Source organism: Boleophthalmus pectinirostris, unplaced genomic scaffold (genome assembly GCF_026225935.1).
Source record: "Boleophthalmus pectinirostris isolate CB_2022bp ecotype Guang Dong unplaced genomic scaffold, ASM2622593v1 HiC_scaffold_14, whole genome shotgun sequence".
Lineage (NCBI taxonomy): Eukaryota > Metazoa > Chordata > Actinopteri > Gobiiformes > Gobiidae > Boleophthalmus > Boleophthalmus pectinirostris.
Window position 1 is genome coordinate 30877508 of NW_026571047.1, and position 12645 is coordinate 30890152.

Here is a 12645-nt window from a genome sequence, read left to right on the forward strand (position 1 = left end):
GACTTGGACTTGCCTGTATTTGGCTTGGGACTTGACTCGGACTTGAGGTCACAAACTTGAGACTTGCAAAACAACGACTTGGTCCCATTATCATTACACTGCGAAAAACAAAACCTAGTCAAAAATGATCGTGATTTGAGTAAATTTCACTTGACAAGTAAAATGATCTGCCAGTGGATTAAAACTTTTTGTATTTAAAATGTGAAAATACATCTTGCTGCACTTAAAATAAGAAAAACAACACCTTTTTGCACTTAAAATAAGAAACAAAATCGAACGTTGCTTGAGTTAAAACAAACACTTTTATTCCATTGGCAGAGAATTTGACTTGTCAAGTTGAATCGACTCAAGTAAAGTCAAATGTTCTTCATTTAAGTGTTTTTTTTTTCAGGTTCAGGTTATTATGATTATTTCGAACGTCTGCGTCTTTTGTTTAAAAGAGACAACGATATGTAAATGCACTGACAGGATTTTGAATGTTAAAAAACTATAATACTTGAAGGGGCCGTCAGAACCAAGCTGTAAAATGTGACTACGAAACCTTGTTAACATTTTACATTTAGAGAGAATCCGATATTTATTAAGGGATAAACTAGTGTCATTTAGGAAAGTGTGGCAACCTTTTATTGATTTTTTGGAATCTGTAACTATGTGAATAACATCTCCAGATTTACAGATACATGTGCCTCCGCAGGCTGTTACTATATTTGTTCTCAGTTTGTGAAATTTATTTTTACTTTAACTTTTATATACCTGTACAATTTGAGTTGTGCTCTGTTTTTGGCTCAATAAAAATATTATGACTAAAAAACTATAATCCCAAACCATAATATCCCACCTCTTCTCTCACCAGTAGCTCCACTGGGTTGGTTGTTTTCTCACAATCTTAATGTTCAGTCTAGAAGTCGTGGAAGCCAATGTCCCAATAGACTCAATCTCTTTTTATAATCAGAAAAATGGATCAACTTCTCTCAGTTGTCTTTGGAAAATAACCTCTGATGAGATGTTGCATGAAGGGTCAGGATGTTGGCTGGTTGTGTGGGTTGTGTGGGTTTGTATGTGTTATCTGGTTACCATAGTTTTATCTTGCACTCTGACCCTGAGTTTTTATATGATTTACTATTAATGTAATTAATATTATTCACTTTTAATGTAATTCACTTCATATAGTGCAGCAGTACATAAGTCAACTCTTTTCAAATGTTGTTTCTATGAAAACATCCTGCTTGATCCCATAAGTAATGGTAAAGCCTGAAAGTTCTGCCTCCTGCCGATTTGAGGAACAGTGAAGAACTGCTGCAGCTGTTTCCCTCTAGATACAAAGGTCGTCTTGGGCTTAAGTTGAAGCTTATGAACATGGGCAGTTTTTCATGTACATTTGAGGCAGTGATAAATGCAATAAAATGTTTGAAAATGATTAATTTTGATGACAATTTGTCAGGCGGACAGACATTTTTTTGGTCTTTTAGGACATGTTGAGAGGTGATATTTGACAGTAGAAAGGCAGCAAGCCCCAAAATATTTTCTGCTAGTTTCCCCCATGTGTCAGGATCCACCATGCCAAATTTTAGGGTTATTTGACCATGTTTGCAGTTACAGTACCTTAATATTTACAGTTACATCATTTTGCAAAGAGCTTTTCTTAAAAAGTGTGTTTTTTGGGCCCTGAGCCCAAACGGGGCCGAGTTGGGGTTGGTCCCTATCAACTCGTGACGGCCCAAGATATAAGATAACAGGAAATAATAGTGAAAAAAAGGTAAAAACATCCTGAGGGGTGGACCTGACTCCCAGCCTATAAGGTGAGTGGAAAGGGTTAACATTTCATATTTAGCTCTAAAAGTCTGATTAATTCTCAATCAATCAACAACTTTATTAATCCCAAAGGGCAATTCAGTTCGCACATCTCTGGTCACGCACAATATATAAATATAAATAATAAAGAGAAAGAAAGACAGACACTAGACGTTCGAACCACAGAGCATCAGGGACACAGCAACAAATTCACTTTCCGTTTAAAATCCTTATGGCAGAAGGAATAAAAGATTTGGCGTAGCGGTTGGTCTTTTGCTGTGGGGTGACATAGCGCCTCCCAGAGGGCATTTTCATGAACTGTGAGCGCAGCACATGGTTAGTCTGGCTCAGTTTGGCCTTAGTCCTTTGTAACACCCGATGTCTCCACACAGACGCCAAATCCTCCATCTGAACACCACTGATTTTGCTGCAAACTTTTACAATCTGGTTCAGACTGTTCTTGTCTTTCACAGATCATCCATAAAACCAACAGATAAAAGAAAAGGTCAGCAAACTTTCAATAAAAGAATGATAAAAATGATTTAAAATATTAGACGATACATTAAAAAAGCTGAGCTTCCGCATCAAGTGAACCCGCTGCTGTCCTCGTTTGACGATGTGCTCATTGTTCTTATCGAACCTTAAAGAAGAATCAAACACAGTTCCCAAGTACTTATAAGAGTCGACCATTTCTACTGCTTCTCCATGGATGGAACTGGCTTTTGGGCTGTGGACTTTTTTCCGGACGTCTACAACCATTTCTTTGGTTTTGGCTACATTTAGGTCCAGGTAGTTATTATCACACCGTTCAATGAAAGCAGGTAAAGCTCGGCCGTGGTAAAGTCATGGAAAATTCACTTTAGATCGTGGAAAAGGTTTTGAAATTTTGTCAGTGAAAAAGAGGCAGGAACCTTGAACACAGATCAGCTTCATGACATCACAAGGTGGAGCAGGGCATTTTGAGCTTTGGAGATGTAGACAGAGTAATAATAAAGTGTTTAAACCACCGATTTTTGAGTAGAGGTGAAAACTGCTTCTGAAATAAAAACAGTGATTCTAGTAAACCTGGTAAAAGTCGTATTGACATTGCAGCTCTAATACGGGAAGCTCCTGTTTAAATAGTCCGAGTGAAGGAGGGACGTTCAGCTGAGTTTTCGCCAATCACAACGACCGGCCGACATGCTTCAATTATTAACCAATATAGTTTTTGGCGTAATGGACTGTGTGGCATCATCGCTTCATTTTTTTCCCCCTTTTCTAACTGTCTTGACCTTCTTAAAAGAGCATTGTGTAACTTTTCTGGAGGCTGGTGGGTCCATAAAACGCTTTTCACCATGGAGATTTTGCTGCTTTTCTGTTTTCTATGTATTTTTGAACTATTATTAAACCACCTGTAATCATAATATAAATGTAAAGCAGAGCTGTTTAAAGTCATACTGTGGGACATTCCAGGCAGAGCAATGACGTATCCATAGAAACAAGCAGGCGACGGACTCCCAACTAAAAAGGTTGCGTCGTGAAACAAATATTTGAAAGTGATTTTGGCAGGAGATCGAATCCTTTTACAGCGATGAAAGCTGGAAAAAAAATAATAAAATATGGCCTTGAGACTACTTTTTTACGGTCTTGGTCTTGTCTTGGACTCAAGTGCATTCTCGGTTTTGAAGGAACTTGGACTTGGTCTTGTCTCGGTCTTGATGGCTCTTGGACTCAACCTTGTCTCGAGTTTAAAGGTGCTTGAACTCGGTCTTGTCTCGGTCTTGAAGGCGTTTGGACTCGGACTTGTCTTGGTTTTGAAGGTGGTTGGTCTCGATCTTGTCTCGGTCTTGATGGTGCTTAGTCTTGGTCTTGATGGCGGTTGGACTTGGTCTTGTCTCGGTCTTCATGGTGCTTGGACTTGGTCTGGTTTCGGTCTTGAAGGAACTTGGACTCGGTCTTGTCTCAGTTTTGATGGCATTTGGTCTCGGTCTTGTTTCGGTCTTGAAGGAACTTGGTCTCGGTCTTGAAGAACTTGGACTCGCTCTTGTCTCGGTCTTGATGGCACTTGTCTCGGTCTTGTCTCGGTCTTGTCTTGGTCTTGGTGGTGCTTGGACTCGGTCTTGTCTCGGTCTTGTCTCAGTTTTGATGGCACTTGGACTCGGTCTGTCTCGGTCTTATCTTGGTCTTGGGTGCTTGGACTCGGTCTTGTCTCGGTCTTGTCTCGGTTTTGATGGCACTTGGTCTCGGTCTTGTTTCGGTCTTGAAGGAACTTGGACTCACTCTTGTCTCGGTCTTGTCTTGGTCTTGGTGGTGCTTGGACTCGGTCTTGTCTCGGTCTTGTCTCGGTCTTGTCTTGGTCTTGCTTGGACTTGGTCTTGTCTCGGTCTTGTCTTGGTTTGATGGCACTTGGACTGTCTTGTCTTCTTGTCTCAGTTTTGATGGGTCTCTCGGTCTTGTCTCGGTCTTGGTGGTGCTTGGACTCGTCGGTCTGTCTCGGTCTTGGTGGTGCTTGGACTCTCTCGGTCTTGTCTCGGTCTTGGTCTTGTCTTGGTCTCGGTCTTGTCTCGGTCTCTCGGTCTTCGTCTTGGTCTCTGGTGCTTGGACTTGGGTGAAGGACTTGGACTCGCTCGGTCTTGGTGTCTCGGTCTGTCTTGGTCTTGGTGGTGCTTGGACTCGTCTTGTCTCGGTCTTGTCTCAGTTTTGATGGCTTGGACTCGGTCTTGTCTCGGTCTTATCTTGGTCTTGTTTGGACTCGTCTTGTCTCGGTCTTGTCTCTGGCATTTGGTCTCGGTCTTGGACTTGGTCTTGGTCTTGGTCTTGGGTCGGTCTTGTCTCGGTCTTGTCGGTCTCTGGTGGTCTTGGTGGGCTTGGACTTGTTTGTCTCGGTCTTGTCTTGGTTTTGATGGCACTTGGACTCGGTCTTGTCTCGATCTTGTCTCAGTTTTGATGGCACTTGTCTCGGTCTTGTCTCGGTCTCTGGTGGTGCTTGGACTCGGTCTTGTCTCGGTCTTGGTGGTGCTTGACTCGGTCTTGTCTTTGGTCTTGTCTCGTCTCGGTCTTGTCTGTGGTGCTTGGACGGCTTGACTTTGTCTCGGTCTTGATTGGACTCGGTCTTGTCTCGGTCTTGTCTTGTCTTGGTGGTGCTTGGACTCGGTCTGTCGGTTTGTCTCTTTGATCTTGGACTCGGTCTTGTCTCGGTCTTATCTTGGTCTTGGTGTGCTTGGACTCGGTCTTGTCTCGGTCTTGTCTCAGTTTGATGGCATTTGGTCTCGGTCTTTTTTGGTCTTGAAGGAACTTGGACTCGCTCTTGTCTCGGTCTTGTCTTGGTCTTGTGCTTGGACTCGGTCTTGTCTTGTCTCGGTCTTGATGGCACTTGTCTCGGTCTTGTCTCGTCTTGTCTTGGTCTTGGTGGTGCTTGGACTTGGTCTTGTCTCGGTCTTGTCTTGGTTTTTGATGGCACTTGGACTCGGTCTTGTCTCGATCTTGTCTCAGTTTTGATGGCACTTGTCTCTCTTGTCTCGGTCTTGGTGGTCTTGTCTCGGTCTTGTCTCGGTCTTGGTGTGCTTGGACTCGGTCTTGTCTCGGTCTTGGTGGTGCTTGGACTCGGTCTTGTCTCGGTCTTGTCTCGGTCTTGTCTTGGTCTTGGTGGTGCTTGGACTTCTTGAAGGAACTTGGACTCGCTCTTGTCTCGGTCTTGATGGCACTTGTCTCGGTCTTGTCTCGGTCTTGTCTTGGTCTTGGTGGTGCTTGGACTCGGTCTTGTCTCGGTCTTGTCTCAGTTTTGATGGCACTTGGACTCGGTCTTGTCTCGGTCTTATCTTGGTCTTGGTGGTGCTTGGACTCGGTCTTGTCTCGGTCTTGTCTCAGTTTTGATGGCATTTGGTCTCGGTCTTGTTTTGGTCTTGAAGGAACTTGGACTCGCTCTTGTCTCGGTCTTGTCTTGGTCTTGGTGGTGCTTGGACTCGGTCTTGTCTCGGTCTTGTCTCGGTCTTGATGGCACTTGTCTCGGTCTTGTCTCGGTCTTGTCTTGGTCTTGGTGGTGCTTGGACTTGGTCTTGTCTCGGTCTTGTCTTGGTTTTGATGGCACTTGGACTCGGTCTTGTCTCGATCTTGTCTCAGTTTTGATGGCACTTGTCTCGGTCTTGTCTCGGTCTTGGTGGTGCTTGGACTCGGTCTTGTCTCGGTCTTGTCTCGGTCTTGTCTTGGTCTTGGTGGTGCTTGGACTTGGTCTTGGTGGTGCTTGGACTCGGTCTTGTCTCGGTCTTGTCTCGGTCTTGGTGGTGCTTGGACTTGGTCTTGGTGGTGCTTGGACTCGGTCTTGTCTCGGTCTTAATGGATTTATAAAACCATTTCTATATATGTGCTGAAATAATTCTAAAACACAAATAAACATCAGAACTTGCACAGAGTCTCAGTTTGGTCTCGATGGGCTGTGATCTCGGTCTTGTCTCGGTCTTGGTCTTTAAAACTCTCGGTTTTGTCTCAGTCTCGACCTTTAAAAGTCTCAGTCTTGTCCTGGTCTCTGGACCCTGTGGTCTCGGTCTGGTCTTGGTCTCGATTAGTGCGGTCGTCATTACAACACTAAGATATAGAAAGTAAAAACAAAAAAATAATAAAAACTAAAATGAAAATAAATAAATAAATAAATAAAAATAAAATAAATCCACAGTATTTATTATTATTACTTTTTATTTATTTTTTATTATTATTTTATATATTTTTTAATATTATTATTGTTTTTTTTTTTTTTTTATTTCTTATACAATTTCCTTCTCCATTAAATATCAACGTGGCCATAGACTTAATCCCACAATCATCTTGAAAACATGTGTTCATTTTTGCTCGTAAACTGTGGTCCAAAGCAAGAAAAATATCTGACGAAGGCTTTTTTTTTGGCCAAAACTAATACTAATTAAACATTTTAAAAGCTTTTGGACATCGGCCATGTGAGCGTGCGATGCATTTTTTCACTTTTATTTTGCCGTTTCTTGCATTTTCACCTCTACAAAAACTTTGGTGAGCGTTTTCTGTTTCACTTGACTGCATTTTTACCGTGATCAGGAAGTGCACGTTAGCATGAGGAACAACTCCGGACCTCTGCGAACCTCTGTGAGCGCCGAGCATTCGCCGTTCTGCTTTTCCGCGTTTCTCAAGGACGGTAAAAATCCTGTACGGCGCCTTTAACTTTACAATAACACTCCGGAGTCTCGCAGTCACTCCTTCAAACGCATCTGACATTCTGTACATTCTTGTCTGCAGAATCTTTCCATAAAAATCCGCGTCCAAAAACTTCTCCGGGCCCGGGCCAGAGGAGCGGGAGCAGCTGTAGATGCCGGTCAGATGTCTCCCAGCGGTTTGAAGGAGCGTGTGGCAGCTGGCTCTGAGCTCGGGCCAGTAACAGTAGTGGAAAAAGAGAGGAGGAGGCCATGACATCACCCGCGCTGGACCCGCACCAGGCCCACAGCGCAGCTAAATTTTTACTACCTATTTTTCCACTTAAGCCGCTTTTATTAAACCATAAACACGGCGGATTCGGAGCTGGATGCGAGCGCGGGACAGATGGGTCGTGCCGGTTCGGGGTTTGCCAGTTCGGTGATGAAATGTTTGTGTTTAGTGAACAAACACGGAACATAAAAGCGTCGTAAAAGGGCAATATATTCTAAAAAAAGTTATAATTAACGTTCTGCGAGGAAGTGCTGAAAAGAACGACCCGCTGAATTATGAACCGACCAAGTGGCATTATTGAATCTCTAGTGGAAAATCCGCCGTCTGCTCGTCTTTGTGGAAATCTTATTGCTTTTTCTAGAATGTTCCGCAGTGTAATTTAAACCACGAGGGAGACGAGTGGGTTCAGATCTGTGGAGAGGCGTTGCAGTTCACAGAAACAACGGTTGTACTGTATTTCTGAGCAAAAGAAACACCCGTAATGAATAAACGCTACGTGGATAAGTTTAATGTCATACTGTGGAACATTCCAGGGAAAGCAATAACATCACCATGGAGATAAGAAGATATATTATTGTGTTATGAGGTTACACGTCACGGCAACATCACGCGAGGACGAGCGCAGGGAGCAAATGATGAAAACAAAACTCTTGGTCTGAAAAAATCATCTAAAAACATCAAATATCGGAGGATCAAGTGAACCTCATTGGACTGATCCAGGGGCAGTGTTGGGAAGGTGACTTTTAAAATGTAATCCCCTACAGATTACAGATTACACACACCAAAATGTAGTTTGTAATGTAATCCATTAAATTACTTAAAGTGAGTAATGTAATCTGAATACTTTGGATTACTTGATTTGCTGTAGAGAAGCAAAGACGAGGAAATCGTAACATAAGATGTTTTGTCTGATAAAAGAAAATAAAAACCCCAGACTTTACTTAACTGTATTAAAATATTATTGATAGAAGAGGAGACATGGTCCTGGTTTTAGTCCTGGTTTAGACCTGGTTTAGACCTGGTTTAGTCCTGGTTTAGTCCTGGTATAGACTTGGTATAGACCTAGTTTAGACCTGTTTTGGACCTGATTTAGACCTGGTTTAGTCCGGGTTTAGACCTGGTTTAGACCTGGTTTAGACCTGGTATAGACCTAGTTTAGACCTGTTTTGGACCTGATTTAGACCTGGTTTAGACCTGGTTTAGTCCTGGTTTAGTCCTGGTTTAGTCCTGGTTTAGACCTGGTTTAGACCTGGTTTAGACCTGGTTTTAGACCTGGTTTAGTCCTGGTTTAGACCTGGTATAGACCTGGTTTATTCCTGGTTTAGTCCTGGTTTAGCCCAAAATGTGAAACAGGAAAATCCCTCTGTGTAATCCATTTATTTCAACAAAGTAACTGTAATCCAATTACCACTCACTGAAACAGTAACTGTAACTGAATACAGTTACTCATAATTTGTACTCTGATTACGTAACTCCGGTACTTGTAATCTGTTACTCCCCAACACAGTCCAGGGGTGTCAAACATACGGCCCAGGGTCCGGATCCGGTCCTCCAAGACCTTTAATCTGGCCCTCGACTGATTTTCTACAAAAATATTTTAATGATATTTTCTATTAAAATCTTGTTAATTTTCTGTGGTGTTTATCACAGCAGCGTCTCCAGTGTCTCTGTACGTGGCCCCTCCCACCAGAGCAGCACAAATGAAGACTTGTCTCTTTCCAAACGCTCTTAAAGGACGATCGTTTTGACTGTTGACCGAGACACCCTCATCAGAAAAATGTCAAAAATGAGAAAAGTGGAGCCGAGTGCAGGATTTTCCAAGAAAAACTGACTTGTTTCTATTTTATATTTCACACAAGTTGGCACACACATAACCACTGGATGTTACAGGATGAAACCAGTCAAGGTAACCAAGGTCAAATATACGTTTTTGGTCATAACTCCGCGAAGGATCGCGCTAGAGCAACGGGAGTGTCTCAAAATCTCAGAAAAATGATTATCTATTTATAATTCTATGCACTTGTACAGTAAAATATGAATAGTTTTTGAGATAATCACTAATTATAACAGTTTCTTTCTCTTTCAGTGTTTGCCGTTAAAATTGTAATTGGAATGAAAATCATTTCCATTTCTTCTTTTTCTGATACACAACACACTGATCTACAGCCACAAAACTAACATACAGTATTTTCCGGGCTATTAGGCGCACTCTTAAGCCTCTAACCCCATCAAAAAATGACCGCGCGCCCCACAATCCAGAGCGCCCTATACACAAATCCACTCGGGTGTCCCAGCACGACTTCAGTAAACTACAAAGCTGCAAACACACACAGAACACACAAACACACACTGAGCAAACAGAGACCAGACAGCGACAAACACCCACAGACACACTCATCACTCCACGCCGACGAGGAACGGAACGGAGGAACGAACCGAAAAAGCGAGTCCAATGTGCCGCTTCTAGACACGACTGAACAACTGAGTCACTGCGAACACGCCGACAATCCGTTGGTCCCAGACAGCACCCTCCCTACACGCCACAACTGAACAAAGCCCAGAGTCACCGTGAACGAACAAACAAACAAAACCACTCACCCATCACACTGTTGTTTCCTTTAAAGTCCAGTGAGGTTTATTTGTGAAAAAAGTTAGAAAATAGACCATTTAACACTTTTGGGCAAGTTACTTTGAAACTGTAATGTGTTATTTATTACCTATTACTGTCATTTCAAAGTAATTCGTTACATTACAATATTACTGCATTTAAAATGTAAGGCATTACATTATTATTGCATTACTTTAAGTTACTCTCACCAAAATAACTGCGAAAAAGCTGAACTTTTGAGCCGTATATGGACTGAACCAGGACTAAACAAGGTCTAAACCAGGACTAAACCAGAGCTGAACCAGGACTAAACCAGGACTCACTGTAGGGACGGGCTCGAAGGTGATGCAGGAGAAAGGATCGGCTTTGCTCTGCACCTCATGGAGGTAAGAGCGGCTGTCGCCCGATCGCTCTTTATGGACCCTGCTGCTCGGGCTCGCGGTCCTAATTTCAGCAACTATTTGCGGGTACAAGACCCGGTGCAAGAGTCTGTTACAGCGCATAACTTCTACCTTCCTTCAACGTGTCCAGAAGTCCAACTTTTTGTGCGATGGTACATTGTCCTCTGCCTTTAGGGTGCGAGCGCAGGAGCCTTTGTCGGTGCAGAACATTTCGTCAACGTTGTGGATTTTGTCGGAGAGAAAACTTGCAAACATACAGCACTTCAGAATCACACTGCTACAGATTGAACATTTATTTAAATTTGGCAGCTGAACACATTCTGTACTGTACAGGAGACAGGAGTCCCTCAGCCAATCAGGACACAGCGGGAGGAACACAATACGTGTTCATACACTAAAAACAAAAGGCATGCAAAATTGCACAAAAAAAAAAATTCTAAAAATCAGCGAAACAGCGAGACCGCGAAAAGTGAATCGCGTTAGAGCGAGGGACGACTGTAAGCCAGGTCTAAACCAGAAGTGACCCAGGTCTAAACCAGGTCTAAACAGCGTAGAGTTCTGGGTCGGTCCTTTCGCCCGTGGTTAACTGAAGGTCTATCCGGCCGCGTCTCCAGCGTTTCACCGCTGCTGATTTCACGGTGATTTTAGTGAATTTCTATGAAGAAAAACCCACCACTTCAATCCAGGTTAAAAAAAGCATTGTAACGTGCGTTACTCACATTTGTACCGAGTAAAATATTACAATTTTTCCCCCTGTAATGCCGAACATTACTGCGTTACAGCAAAAATCAACGCATTACTGTAATACATTACTTTTATAATACATTACTCCCAACACTGTTGGTTCCACACTAGTAAACACAGACTCTCTCATGTGTGACCAATATCACACAAATGTTCATGGGCCTGTACAGATACACACATTACATTGTAAATATAACGATCAAGTAATATGGACTCGACTCCTCATAAACTGCTTCTGTTGTGATGAACTGACCCACCGACGCCTCATGGGGGATCAGGTTGACATCTCTGATTGAGCTTGTTGAAAAATGTAGGTGCCCTGTGAGCCAAACCCGAGCAGTTTGTGATTACATTGCACTTTATGAAAAAAATATCTCTCAGCCCAGGGGATTTTTTTCCACTGTCATCACAAGGCGGAACAGAGCATTGTGAGCTTTGGAGATTTAGACGGACATGTGTGAATAAAACTAATATTAGTATTTTAGTATTACTGCATGTATTTGCTTTTATGAATTCCCTTCGCTTGGAAAAGACTGGACTAACCTCAGTGACACGCTTCTATCTTTTCTATCAGTCTTTTTATTAGTCTGCTCAGTGGGCTGTGCGACGCCTTTAATATCGCGGACACTGGACTCTGCCAATACAAAATAACCGTCCCGTTAAGAGCCTTACGCCATGTGCTTATTACAGACGAGAGCGATGCGGAGGTGTCTGTAACTTTGCCTGAGTAAAAAAACAAATATCCTCCCGGTTATAAAGCCCCGCGGAGGCAGACGGCACAGACCACATCCTCCCGATACCTGGGTTTTCAATGGGGTCCTTTGTGAATTCTAATCTGAATTTTGAGATACTCTGGCTCACGTTTCACAGCGCGGTGGATGAGACGGAGCTGGGCCCAGGTTCAAAGGGAAGCCTCGCAGATATCACCCCAGCGCCGGGCTTCGTTTGCTGGGCTTATCTCGGGCCGGAGAGGGGTCCGGGAGAGGGGAGCTCCGGAGATGTGAGGAGTCTGGAAATGAAAGCGACGTCAGTGAAATGAGAGTGCGGAATGTGGATTGATACTTATAAGAAATCTAATGTAAAAACCACACATCAGTTTTAAAGATTCATTATGCAACTTCTAGAGCATGGTCGTACTCGAAGTCGTGTTTTGTTTCGTTCACACGTGTTTGTGTTTGAGTACATCAGCGTTTCCCAAACTTTTTTTCTGGGGACCCATTTTTTAAAAGTCAATATACCAGACATGTCAAACTCAGGCCCAAGGACCAAATTTGGCCCAAGATATAATGATATTTGGCCCGCGAGATCATGTATTAGAGCTGCCCACTGGCTACTGATAGGCTATAGGAGACATTATTTATTAAAAATGTTGTTATTATTTTATATTTTGCTTGTTCTGGATTCAATGTTTAAGCAAAACTATTATTAAACATTTATTTTAATATCTCAAAAGAAGAGAAAACATGCAGATGTTGTTGAAATTTTTCAGTAAATATTTAGTTTGGCCCACGACTCAGTCCCAGTTTTTAATTTGTTAGTTTGCCTCAAGTGGAGGAGTTCAAGTATCTCGGGGTCTTGTTCAGGAGTGAGGGGAGGACGGAACGTGAGATTGACAGGTGGATCGGTGCAGCGTCTGCAGTGATGCGGTCGCTGTATCGGACCGTTGTGGTGAAGAGG